A 14,270-nucleotide genomic window follows, 5' to 3' on the forward strand; every position below is an offset into this window, starting at 1 on the left:
TTTCTTAGCTAGGGTTTTATTTTCTCCTTTCTCTCTCTTGTTTCTTGCTTGGCCGAATGTTGAAGAAGAAGAATGGGTGGGCTGATTTTTTTATGCCTTTTTTATTGTTTAATGAAATAATATTATTTTATTCATATTTTAAATATTTTATTAATTCATTTTTTTTTCTAGCCATCCATTTGTCCTACTTTTTCCACCATGCATTCCCTTTGACTTATCCAAGTCTTAAGTGAAATTTCCAGATTTTTCCAAAGTTTTGGTGGAGCAAATTCTTCAAAATTACACTTTTGCCCCCGAACTTTTCAAAAATTACATTTTTGCCCCAAAAATTGAAAATTTGCCATAATGCATAATTTGCACTCCTCATACTCATTTCACACTCCAAATAATTAAATTTGATCAAAATCCTTTCAAAATTAAATTTTCGATTTCGGATGGTAAAATTACCATTTTACCCTTTTACTCCGAATTATACCGAAATTAAAATTTTTCACTTCTAAACTTCAAATCTTACTCCAATAAGTCAAATGGGGCCAAAATTCTTTTCTAAAAATTTTCATTTTGTCCCCAGGTGGTAAATGATCATTTTGCCCTTAGATAGCAAAAATTTCAATTTGACTCCAAATTGATCCCTGAACTCCGAATCACCATATTAAACCATTCTGGGACTTTAAAATTCTTAATTTCATTGTAAATTCTCTATTTGATCTAGTTCGAGGTTTAACTCAACTTTGTTGTACCTCTAGGTACAATACCGACTTTTGTAAAAAAAATTTTCAAGACTCTCTTAGCATGCAAACATGCTATCCATCACATGTATGTCATGACAAATATTTTTATAGAGTCGGGCTTGTCATTTTCTCCCCCACTTGGATCAACCATATGATCCTTCTTCTTGATTAACTTCGACATCCGGTTAAATATTAATATTTTAATATTATTTTATTTATAAAATATTATTTTATTCTAAAAATTTTATCTTGTCTCCTTTGTACCCAAAATACCTTATTATGCCTCACTTGACTTCCAAATCGCCTTTTATCTCACAAATTCTCCTCCGATAAAATTATTATTATTTTATTGTTATTTTGTCACTTGCGAAATATTTTATCCTAAACTACTCCTTTCGTCTTTTATCACTTCTAAACATTTTAATTGACCTCAATTTGTATTCGATCAACTTTATTTATCACCAAATCAAAGTATGGGATATTTCATCTTCTGTCTGCACAACATTATAATTTGTTGAACAAGATGAGTATAATTGATATACATGCACATCATAATACTTATCTTGAGGGGGAGTTTTAAAGATAACAAGTCTTGTAGCTAGTGTAAATATTTGAATCTCCTTTATCTATCTTGTAGCTAATGTAAAGATTTAAATTTCCTTTATTTTTTCTTTATCCTTAAGTTTGTTTAGATAGTTTGAATTTCTTTTCTTTCTTTTATCTTTTCCTGATTTTTTAATGGTTCAAAGCTAAAGCCAATCTATATTTAAACCATCATTGTAGATACTAAGAAATAGATTAAGAGAGTTTTTGTTTTCTTCATTTCTATTTATTGCAAAATTCACACATTCCAATTTCTTTTGACTCACCCCATCAATGGCAATCATCCCAAAGGCTAATGAAGTCTTCAACCAAATTGGGACACACTCATTCAACCATCCACCACCAACATACCAAACACCTCATATTCCATGGAAAATTACACAATAATAATAATAATAAATACACACAATCATCCTCTACCATACAACGCCAGGGGCATAACATTAAGTTGTCATAAAAATTAACTCCTCTAAGCTTCAAGGAATACTTTGTGGGTATACCATTAAGAATGGCAAACCACATAAAAAAAAAAAAGGAACCTTGAGGTGTATTAAGAATTTTCATAATGAAAAGACACATACCTTACATTGTCTCACTACCCAAAAACAAGCTTTTTCCAATTGAATTATCCGTTGAAAAAAGTTAAAATTATGTTGGAAATATGTTTTTTCGACGGATTTCTAATGGAATTTTTTGTTGAAAATTTCATCGGTAAAAGTCTCATCGAAAATACTTTCTGTTGGAAATTCGTCAAAAATTTTCAATGAAAATTTCCTTTGAAAAAAAGAGATAATCTGTGAGCTATTCCGTTGGAAATTTCCAACGGAATTTTTAGTTGAAAAAGCATTTCCCACAAAGAATTTCGTTGGAAAAGCATTTCCCATAGAAAATTTCGTTGGAAATTTCCAACGAACTTTTTTGTCCGAAAGACATTTCCAACAGAATTCCGTTGAAAATTTCCAATGGAATTTTCTGTTGGTGATGTATTTCCAATAGAAATTCTTTTACTAATTTTCAAGTGCAGTTCTGTTAGTATTTTTTCCAACAAAAATTACCAATTAAAATTTTGATAATAAATTATCAATTGATATCCATAATTGACTTTCAAAATATATAATAAAAACACACATTAAAATCTAAAATACAAAGTCAAGTTCATACAATTAAATATTGTCATAAACACACAGTATCTAAAAATGTTAAACACATAACCTTATATAAAGCTAAATGTGTTATTAAATACCTATACTAAAAAGTATTTAAGTCTAGAAATGAAAAAAAGACATCATATCATGAAATGTTACCTTCTTACTTGTCAAGATTTAAACTTGAAGTACCCATATTTTCTTATTTTGAAAGCGCATTAGTCACGATCATTGTTTCCATACGTGCCATAAATTCACTCATGTTTTCCGCCATTGCATTCTTAATTTCTTCACGAATTTTCTCACGTATTTCCTCACAAATCTTACCCAAGTTTTCTGATAGATTTTTCATTTTTTCTTCTAATGCAATTACGGGACTGGTAGCGTTTGAGTTGATAGGGCTACACGCAGACTCAGATGTTGCTACATTGCTTTGTGTTCCATTAAGTAAAGTTGTAACAGGCACCCGAGTACCAAACCCATATACGTGAGTGTGTGTAATCTCTATCCCTCCAATTGTTTCAGTCTAAGCATACAGATTAAATTCTGGCTAAGAAGATGAATCTTCACCATACTTCTGCGATAGTACAGAAGTATACATTTCCTACATAAAATATTAAATAAGATTAGTATTCAATTATATTGTCAATTTTGAAGTAAAAATTAATCCATTTTGTACATACTGCCCGTTTGGCCTGATTTGTTTTTAGCTTATCTACTACTTAAAAGCAGAAGTTAGACCAATCAAGATTTCGTAAAAAGCTCTTTAAAAAATAGCCTTTTTTTAAAGAATAAAATCTGAAAAAAATGGTTAAAAAAAAGCTCTAATTAAGAGCTTTTTCTTCTACTTTAAAAAAAAAAAAAACACGCCAGCTTATTAAGAGAGTTATTTTTTTCCAAAAAGATCCTCCCTCCCTCTCTCCCTATCGATCTTCTTCTCTTTTCTCCTTTTCTGTAAATCATCATTCTAGGATTTTTTTTGTTCTTACAAAAATTAAGAAAAAATAAGATCTAACATTCAAAACTGCATTCAAAACTGCATTCAAGTTAAAAAAAAGCTAGGCCAAACGGGCACATGCACTCGTAGATTTAGACTTGTTATCTATAAAATCACAGTGACTCGCCATACGCTTATGGGTGCGATTGAACACTTCCAAAAAGCTAACATCTCTTTTCATCTCAATTGCCTGCATTTATTTACAAATATATATACTCAATTATAATCCATATATATAAATAACATGTAAGGAAAAAGTAAAGTCAAACTACTAAACATACAATTTAAATGTAATTTGAAACAAAACCATACATATAAATGTGAAGTAAGATTAATTCATACTATCATTTTTGCATAAACAACAAATGGAACTGAACTGCTAGTGTGCTTTGGAATGCTTCCTTTTTTTGGCATTAAATGATTTTGCCTTACTTTTCTCGATTTGCTTTGCCATTCTTCTGTGCCCCATATCGTATCGATAAGGGCATCTCAAATTTCATTTGTGATCCATTCCCTTGACATGCCTTTGCAATCCCGAATGTTGTTTGTTTTGGCTTTTATCATTGCTTTATTCCTCTCTTTTGAAAGCATGTTCTTAACCAATCGGAACAAATTTTATCTCATATTCATCGAACCAAAACATCTTGATTTATAGGCCAAACACATTTTTCCTACATCAAAATAATATAATAAGTAAAAAAATTGATACAAATTAATTGAAAATAAAAACTTATAATTTAATTGAATAACAAACATAGTACCTGAAATTTTTTAAACATTAGCTCCTTTACATCATTAGGCACTTTCCTCCATGCCGGCCATGGACCATTGAAGTGATTTTTTATGATCCTTGTTATTGTAGTCGTGACCCCTCGCTCGAAAAAAGTAATTGTACAAGATAAAAGAAAATTATTGCATAATAAAATATATAACAAATATAACTATCTCATTATAATACAAGACAACATACCTTTCTCTAACAGGAGTTATACGCAATCTTTCGGATGGATCTATAGGAGTCTGTAATCCTACACCAAGCCCCATACCCCTTGACCTTGAGGATGTACCATCTACACTTGCACCTAAATCAATAGATGTGGATGTCTAAGGCATAACCAAATGTTTCAAAGGCTAATGTAAATCGTTTGATGGTGAAGCGCTATTGGGGTCATGCATCGATCCAAAGTAATCTATCACACCTCCCATCATTAATTGTCATCTTCATTAGCTTTGATTGAAGCTCACTCATAAGGTTCTCTTCTCAAACAAATAACCTTTGTCTAAAAGATATATTCCAATGGCCTTCATACCATACTTCTGTCAGTTAAAATTCTACTACGCAAGTATACGTATCCAATAGATAATATATAAGTAAAGTATAGTATTGATCCCACAGAGAATTGATCTAAAATTTTACTAAGTACTAAAATTAGAACAATTTAATCTTATCCAAATAATCAAAATTAATTAACTAAATTAATTAACTAAAACTAATTAACCAAAATTTAAACTAAAAAAATCGAAATAATATTAATTTGAATAAAAATCAAATCAAATAAGCTTAGGATTATAATATCCCTCACACTTTATCTAAATCTTAACTACCTTCCTTAACTTATTTCAATGGGTTGAATGGCTAATCTAGAGTCCTCAATTAAGGTTTCCCAACTCATGTTATAAAAATATCTATTTTAACCAAAACATTGTATCCTTATATGAATTGAAATTAAAATAGACTCATTAAGTTTAGGCTCTAATCTGGCTACATATGGCCTATAGGTATATCCCTATCCTATACGCAAATCAATTAATATGATCATATGCTATCTCAATTTTAATCTACACTAAACTCCCTTTCCCAAGTTTGTTTAGGTTCCTAAATCAATTTAATTGGTGACCAAGCAATTAAAAACATTAAAAACAAATTGGAATAAACAATTCAAATCCCATTAAAGATAAGTAAAAAAGAGATTAAAAATTTAGCTTACATATAGTTCAATTGCAATCCTAGAAAAAGAAAATTAACTAGTTATGATTGAAAAGACATATAATATTATATAAAATTCAACCACTGAGAGTAACAAGAAAAAAATAAAAGCTAAGGAAGAAACAAAACAAATATTTGTAGCCTTACTCTCCAAGTTTCAGCCTCCACTTTTAGCTTATTGAATCTCCCAAAAGTTGTCTCCCTCATGTCTCTTAAAAATATATTATTTATACTACCAAACTTAACCTATAGTTCCTTAAGTTAACCTACTAATTTAATAGGGCTTAAAACTGTAATATGAGGCCTAAACATCAATTGTCAGTTTTAAAATTACCATTCTCGCAACAATACACCCAGCCATTTTTTGATACGATTTTTTGTATCTTCGAAGCATAACTAGGTAAAGTGATCCTCATGAAAATTTAGCTTTGTCTCTTAGCTTTCCAATGGTCTAGGAATTGCAGCATTAGGAGTTCTATAGCACGAGTTATAATCAAAACACTGAAGCATATGCAAACAAACTTCTGAGTCTTTTAACACCTTACTTTTTAAAATTAAGCTCAATCTCTTTAAATCCTACAAAAATATAAAAACTAATAAAAAATAATCAAATTAAAGGAAATAAACATAAAATTAAAATGACTCACTTAAAATAAACTAATTATAAAAATAACCAAAAATACCTAAATTATAATTGAAAATTAAGGACTTAATTAATATTAAATAATAAAATTGGATTAAAATAATTCTAGAAAATAGAATTATCAACTTCTACCACCTTAGTGTCCTTATCATAAGCCACACAAAAAAATAAAAGTCTAACATATGTAACATTTATGAGTGTCCAAAAGTCATATATCCAATCAAAAATGATCTTGTTATTACTAATCACAGCATGAATCACCTTTCGTAACCGGTTGGCATGTAGTTTGGAAATAAGATTACTGGTCTAAGTAAAGGAGGAATTTAAACCCTTCTCAAGTTTCCCTGTCACCCAAAGGTCTGCAACAAACTCATATAAATGCCTATCAAGCTCCGAGATTTTTTCAAGAAGTTAAAATTAAATCCGTCAAGTCTCATGACTTTAGACCCATCACACTCGGAAACCATTTTATAACTTCTTCCAATGTAATTGAAGCTTCCAAACTCCTTACACTATCATCATATATTATTGGAGTTCTTTTTTTAAATGGGTCCCATGGATAAAGTATTTTTGATAATAAACATCTTCATAATTTTAACTGTTTTTAGCTAATAGAATTAAAATTTAGACAAAATTATCCTTAATGAAATCGACCTATTTATTTGACTCCGCGCCTCAACCTGAAAGCTATTAACGGGTCAAGTATATTTAAGTCTACACCTCAAACCGATTCAGATTCTTTGAACTTTTCTCGCCAGACTATTCATCTCTAGAGTATTCCTTACCAGAAAGAAAAACGTTTAAACATTTTGAGTATTTTGGAATAGTTTTTGATACAGAAAGAAAACCTTTGAGCATTTTTAAGAATTTTAGAGTGATTTTTGATATATAAAGAAAAACCTTTGAACATTTGGAGCATTTTTTGTCAAATAGGCATATTCATTAATTATGTTGTTAAATGGAATATGGTGTATTGTTTGAAGTTGTTGATCTTGTTAGATGAAATTCAGTAGTTTTGGTGGTTTTTAGGCATTACGTGACTAGTTTTTAGGCAATGCGTGACTGACTTTGGACATTGCGTGGTTGACTTTGGGCATTGCGTGGTTGACTTTGGGCATTGCGTGACTAGTTTTTGTAAGGTATTGCGTGACTAGTTGATAAGTATTGCATGACTTGTTAGTAAGGTATTGTGTGACTTGTTAGTAAGGTATTGCGTGACTAGTTAGTAAGGCATTGCGTGACTTAGGCATTACTTAAAAATCAGTCACGCAATACCTAAAACCAATCACATAATGCCTAAAAACTAGTCACGCAGTGATTGAGTTACACAATGCTTAAAAACCAGTCTCGTAATACTTAAAAATCAGTCTAACCAATTTTAACTCCTCAACTTTGGGATTCTATAAATAAACTAATAAACTCAAGAACCTAAAACACATACTTTTTTTTTTTGCTAAGCCATAAAATTGTGCATTTCATAAAAGATAGGTTACAAAACTCGATAACCTTCCAAAGCAAGACAAAATATAGGGTTCTTTTTTTAAATGGGCTTTATGCATAATGTGTTTTTGACAATAGACATCCCCATAATTTTAATTGTTTTTAACCAAAAAAATTAAAATTTGGACAAAATTACCCTTAATGAAATCTCTCATTTTTTTAGCTCCGCATCTCAACCGAAACCTATTAACGGGTCAAGTATGTTTAGATTTGCGTCTCAAACTTACTCATATTTTGTGAGCTTTTCTTACCAGACTATTCATCTCTGGAGTATTCCTTACCAGAAAGAAAGACGTTTAAGCATTTTGAGCATTTTGGAGTAGTTTTTGATACACGAAGAAAACCTATGAGCGTTTTGAGTATTTTTAAGCATTTTGGAGTATTTGTGATATATAAAGAAAAACTTTGGAACATTTTGAGCATTCATATTCGTTAATTATATTGTTAAATGGAATATGGTTTATCGTTTAAAGTTGTTGATCTTATTAAATGGAATTCGGTAGTTTTGATGATTTTTGAGAATTACGTGACTAGTTTTTAGGCATTGCGTGACTGACTTTGGATATTGCGTAACTGACTTTGGGCATTGCATGACTAGTTGATAGGCATTGTGTGATTAACTTTGGGCATTGCATGACTAGTTTTTGATAAGACATTGCGTGACTAGTTTCTGATAAGGCATTGCGTGACTAGTTGATAGGCATTGCGTGACTAACTTTGGGCATTACGTGACTAGTTTTTGATAAGGCATTGCGTGACTAGTTGATAGGCATTACGTGACTTGTTGATAGGCATTACGTGACTTGTTAGTAAGGCATTGCGTGACTTGTTAGTAAGGCATTGTGTGACTTAGGCATTGCTTAAAAATCAGTCACGTAATGTCTAAAAACTAGTCACGTAATGCCTAAAACCAATCACATAATACCTAAAAACTAGTCACACAGTGATTAAGTTACACAATATCTAAAAATCAGTAAACTCAATTTTAGGGTTCTATAAATAAACCAATAAACTCAAGAACCTAAAACACATACGTTTTTTTTTTTTTTGCTAAGCCATGAATTTATGCATTTCATAAAAGATAGGTTACAAAACTTCGTAACCCTCCAAAGCAAGAGAAAATATATCTTTATCTGGAGGCCTTGCTCACTCCTCTTATACAAAAACAAAATATACCCTTTTTACAAAATATTTCATGAACAATTTCAACTCAAAATCCCATAAAAAAAAATCAAAATCCCTAGCAAACATGCTTAACAATCATCCCAATCCCAGACACAACAAAACCGTGAACCACCATAAAACCCATCAAACATGCTTTAGCTGTTCTTTCTCCCTGAGCAAAATCGTTGCCTGCAAATAGCAAAATCGTTGCCTGCAAATAGCAAAATCGTTATTCATCACCCTTAAGAATCCCAAGATACACCATCCAAAAAAATAAAATAAAATAAGAAAGAGCTTGATGTCATCTTTGCGAATTGGATGGCGAGATAGACATATTTGAACAGAGAGAGAAATCGAGATTTAATTTTGAAATTTTTATCTGAGTTGCTGGGAGAAAGAAAATTGAAACCATTTTAATTTGTCTGAAATTGTTTAAAGGGTATTATTGTCAAGTCATGCCAAAAATTGACCAAAAATAGTTAAAATTATAAAAAATGATATTTTTGAATTGGGCTTATGAGGAAGGTTATTTCTCACAATTTTCTCCAAAATATATCCCTATCGGGAGGGCCTTACTCATTCCCCTTATGCAAAAACAAAACATACTCTTTTACAAACTATTCCCTGAATAATTTCAACTCAAAATCTCATAAAAAAAATCAAAATCCCCAACAAACATGCTTAACAATCATCCCAATCCCAGACACAATAAAACTGTGAACCACCATAAAACCCATCAAACATACTTTAATTGTTCCTTGTCCCTGAGCCCATCATCTTAACCAATCTGATCCAACTCATCAACATAGGCATCTCCATCGCAGCACACATTTTGAAGCAAGTCATCACCAGAAAGCATCCAGTTACTGCATTCATCATGTTGCTTGCAATCACCATAGAAGAGCAAAATCGCTGTTCATCTCCCTTGGAAACCCTAAGATCCGTCATCTAAAAAAATAAAACAAAATAAGAAAGAGCTTGATGTCATCTCTACTCTTTGGATGGCGAGATAAACAATATTTGAACAGAGAGAGAAATCGATATTTAATTTTAAAATTTCTGTCTGGATGGCGGGATAGAGAAACTTGAAACCATTTTAATTTGTCTGAAATTGTTTAAAGGGTATTGTTGTTAAGTCATGCCAAAAATTGGCTAAAATTAATTAAAATTATAAAAAATGATATTTTTTAATTGAACTTATAAAGAAGGTTATCTCTTACAATTTTCTCTATATTATTTTTAGTTTTTACAACGTATTTTCAATTTTTTTGAAGAAATATAATATTTTAGTGAAAATACAAAAGAACCAGTAATTAATAAGTAAAAATTAAAATAGGTATGACATTAAAATCATTTTAAAAAATTATACTCAATTGACTTGGGTCAATAAAATTAAAATCTGATGTGTTATAATTTTTTTCATTAACTCAACAGGTAAATGTGAGTTTTTGACTTTTTGTAGGTCAAATGCATAACTAATCAAATTAAAGAATCGACTCGTATCAAGAGTTGAGTCACCAAATCGAATGATCCGATCATCGAGCTGGTCTACTTTGGTAACTTTAGGATATTGTTTATTTAGTTTGATATTAAATAAAAAATAGTTTTTGTGAATGAAATTTTTAGGTGCTTTGATATGTTTCTGGTTGATTAAAAAGTTCATGTATCAAGCCATGTGATTATGCCACGTCACTCAATTTAACGATTAGAAATTCTAACCATAATGATGGGACTCAATTTGACATATGATGAAAGAATAAAATTAAATAAATTCACTGAAATTGTGATAGAGGTACTATAAATCCTTAAAATTAAGATAGTATACATATCAATATTTGACATCGAATCTTTTAATAGGGTTTTAAAATCAAAAGACAATTTGCACGCGTAAGTCGTACGTCCTAAAATAATTAATACATCATAATTATTATTAAAAAAGAAAAGAAAGAGGGAAAACGAATTAATTACATAAAATACATTGACATCTGCACAGTTAATACAAATATATTATATCATCCTTTGCTAGCTTCAGTACTTTTGCATTGCCAATTTGCCATGGTCTTGAACTCCATGCACTAGTAATTCCTCAGTTGAGAAGCATATGCGTAGATCTGCTCGGCGGAGTCTATTCTCTTTGCTTCCTCAGAGTTGGCATAAAAGAGGAAGTCCATGAACTCAAACTCCTTGAAAACTTGAGGATGTTCCTCATTTACAAGCTCTTTTGGTGCCTTGATTATCGTACCCTCCAACGGAATTGCAAAGGCTCCCAGTGAATACCGGTCTCTGTCTCCTCTCATCATCACTCTATGCTTCGCCGCTTTCATTCTGCCATTACTCCATGCCTTCATTTCAAGGTTTGTAATGTTCAATATATCAGTCTTCCAATCTCCATTTTTAGTTTAATTTTCAATAATTAGGTAAGATTTTGGTTTCCATTTTACCAAAGGTTAAAGAAACCAACTTTCTAGCTAGACTTGTATATATATATATATATATGTAATTAAAAATCAAACTCATTCATTTAGTTTAAAATTGATGTGGACACCCGCTACGAAACTGATCCGATCCAAATTCAATAATAAAATAAAATAAAATTTAATCATATTTGTATTTAATTTGTCAAAATTAAATAAATAAATTCAAAGTAAACTTCATAGTTAGATCATTTATAAATTAAAACAAATAATTTGTCTGTTATAAATAATACATACATTAAAAATGATATAAAAATTAAAATAAATATTAAAAAAATCATCGATAATTAAGTTCGGATAACATATGTTGTTCCAATAGAACAATTTTTAAAGTACTATAAAGGGAAGTTAAAATTGCCCTTTGGCAAATATCATGAAGAAGTGTTATTGGATGTAAAAGCTGTTTAATAATATTTTTATTTATTTAAGAAAATAAATATAAAAGGCTTAACTTTATTAAACAAAATCATAAGTTTTAAGGTGAAAAAATAAATAAAATAATTTTTTGTTAATTAAAAATAAAAAACAAATGAAATCAAGAGAAAAATTAGATCATCTAAAAGGATGAATATATATAAAAAAATCATTCTCTGTGTAATTTTATAAATTATTAAAAGATAAAGTGAGAGTGTTAAAAAATTTATTAAATAGTTATTACTACATATTAACACTTTTTGAAAAATTTTGATTTATAATTTCGTTATTAAATAATTTATAATTTAATTATGTTAGGACCAAATTCTTGGATGCCTAATAAGTTATGGCTTTATCATAGTCCCTCCTTCCCATTATTAAAGTTAGCCGAGTCATCAAACCTAATAAATTTTTGAAAAAAAAATGATAAAGGGCCAAAGGTGGCCTGCTACCCCTGGTAAGGATGTCGGCTTGTCGCTATTTCCATGGGTCCAGGAAGCAAGTAACTAGAAAGACAGAGGAACTGAGTAAATCTTGTGGTTTACTGCCTTCTGACAAAAATGAAAAGCATTTGTAACTGGATTCTTGGTACAAAGGAGTAGTTAACATAAGTTAAGGTCATTTAAACCAAATTATTGAGCATACCATGAGAGGATCTCCAACAAGAAAGACAAAGGAACAAGATGACGGTAACACCTTGGTCCACTCTCCGTCCTTAATTTCAATTTCCAGTCCTGAAATTTGATCCTTACAAACGATTGCACTGGCTGGTTTATCAGTATGAGCGTAGAGCCCTTTCACATAGTTCCCCGATTGAGGGGCCATGTATTTCATCATTCCCAGCAGCATGTAACATCTCATGATCAATTACTCCCATTTCTCCCCCAACTCATAACTATCAATAATCATCAACCAGATTATATGGTCAGCTCCTCCAATTGCTTGGCCATAGTGTTCACGGTTTGGCTGCTCAAAAGGAATGAACACGTTAATTAAGACTACAAAACTACTTAGAATTCCTTCAAATTTGTAACTAATCTAAGTCTAATTCGAGTATCTGATGGATGAGCTTTGATAATTACCAAAAGTGATGGTGGCCATCAGGCCACATAAGTTGAGCAAAGCTTTTAACCGAATCATGGTTGGAGGCATCTTCAATTCCGAAGCCCTCCTATAGAGAAGCCTGGCTGCATGGTCCAAAGTAGCTATGGTAAGGCTTTGGATTAACATTTTTCTGCTTTCTCTCCAACGGGACTTCAACAAGTTCTCCTACCAAGGAAAACGTCTCCTTCCGGAGTTTCCTTGGTATCCTTTCATACACCACCTGGAAACAACCGTAATTCTCACAAGCCTCTCGTACCCTCCTGCACAAACGTTGCCACCCTTAAGTTCCTCGCTCCGAATCCGGTGAACCCTCGGTCGGTAACTCGATAACTGGAATCTGAAATTCAGCATCGGAACCCATTTTGATTATCCCTAACAATATTAATTTCTTAGACTAAATTAGCTTGTATATGTAACAATGGTCTTTCGTTGTTGCCTCACTACCAGAGGGGCTCAACTCTTTTATATGGCATTGTTTCTAAAGGCGACAAGCAGATACCACCAAACTAGCACCTATGAACTTCAATAAAAGCATCTAAAGCAGAATCATATATATATATATATATATATATATATATATTAGTAATTATGAGTGTGTAGTATATATAATTAGNATATATATATATATATATATATATATATATATTGGTAAAATTCTGAGTGTGTAGTATATATAAATTTAGAGTCCCATTTGAAATGCAAGAGTTTCAGTTTGTTTAGAAATTCATTTTGTCCGTTTGTATGCCATGCACATTGATCGGAAGAGAATGAAAGTGACGTGTGGGAACTAGGAGTTGAGCTGGCTCATATTTGTTGCGATGAAGTCACCTTATGGACATAGCAGAGCTGCGCGTGAATGTCAGGTGCAGGTTGGGTAATTGCTGTGGGTCTTTTCTCGACAGACTTGGTGCTAATGTTTGGATATGTTTTGAATGAGCATTTATAAGGTAATATTCAAGTGTTAGTTCTCCGTCCTCGATATTCCCAAATCTGGGATATAATCTTTTATTTTATTTTTATCTTTTCATTATTGTAAACATAAAAGATCATAGTTTTTTCTATGGCATCTAGCAATAAATTGAGTAATTCTCAGAAAAAAAAAACACCTAATTAGTTTTTTTTTCTTTTTTCAAATAAAGCTTTTATAATTTCCCATAACAATTAAAATCTATGTGTCATGCTTCTTTTGGAAACACAATCACATATTTGGCTTTAACGCATAGACAAGCTAATAAGCAGAAGGCAAGATACAAACATATCTTTCGTCATATTAACCAAACCTAATATATTTGCGATGTTTCCATGCCTGAAACCCTTTTACAACTTAATTAATTTATTGGCTGAGCTGCATAACTGAACACCTACTTTGCCGAGTCCAAGTGCATTGCTTCCTCTGAAAATTTGAGGAAGGCCATATAATAGAAGCCCCTAAAAACTTGAGGATGGTCCTCATCTTCCAGCCCCTTTGGTGCTTTGATGATTGAACCCTTCACAGCCACAGGCACTGC

General features: G+C 31.2%; 1 pseudogene; it reads right to left on the bottom strand.

Moving 5' to 3' along the window:
* Positions 10,846-13,123, bottom strand: LOC18588949 (annotated as a pseudogene).

Source organism: Theobroma cacao, chromosome 9 (genome assembly GCF_000208745.1).
Source record: "Theobroma cacao cultivar B97-61/B2 chromosome 9, Criollo_cocoa_genome_V2, whole genome shotgun sequence".
NCBI classification, from domain to species: Eukaryota; Viridiplantae; Streptophyta; class Magnoliopsida; order Malvales; family Malvaceae; genus Theobroma; species Theobroma cacao.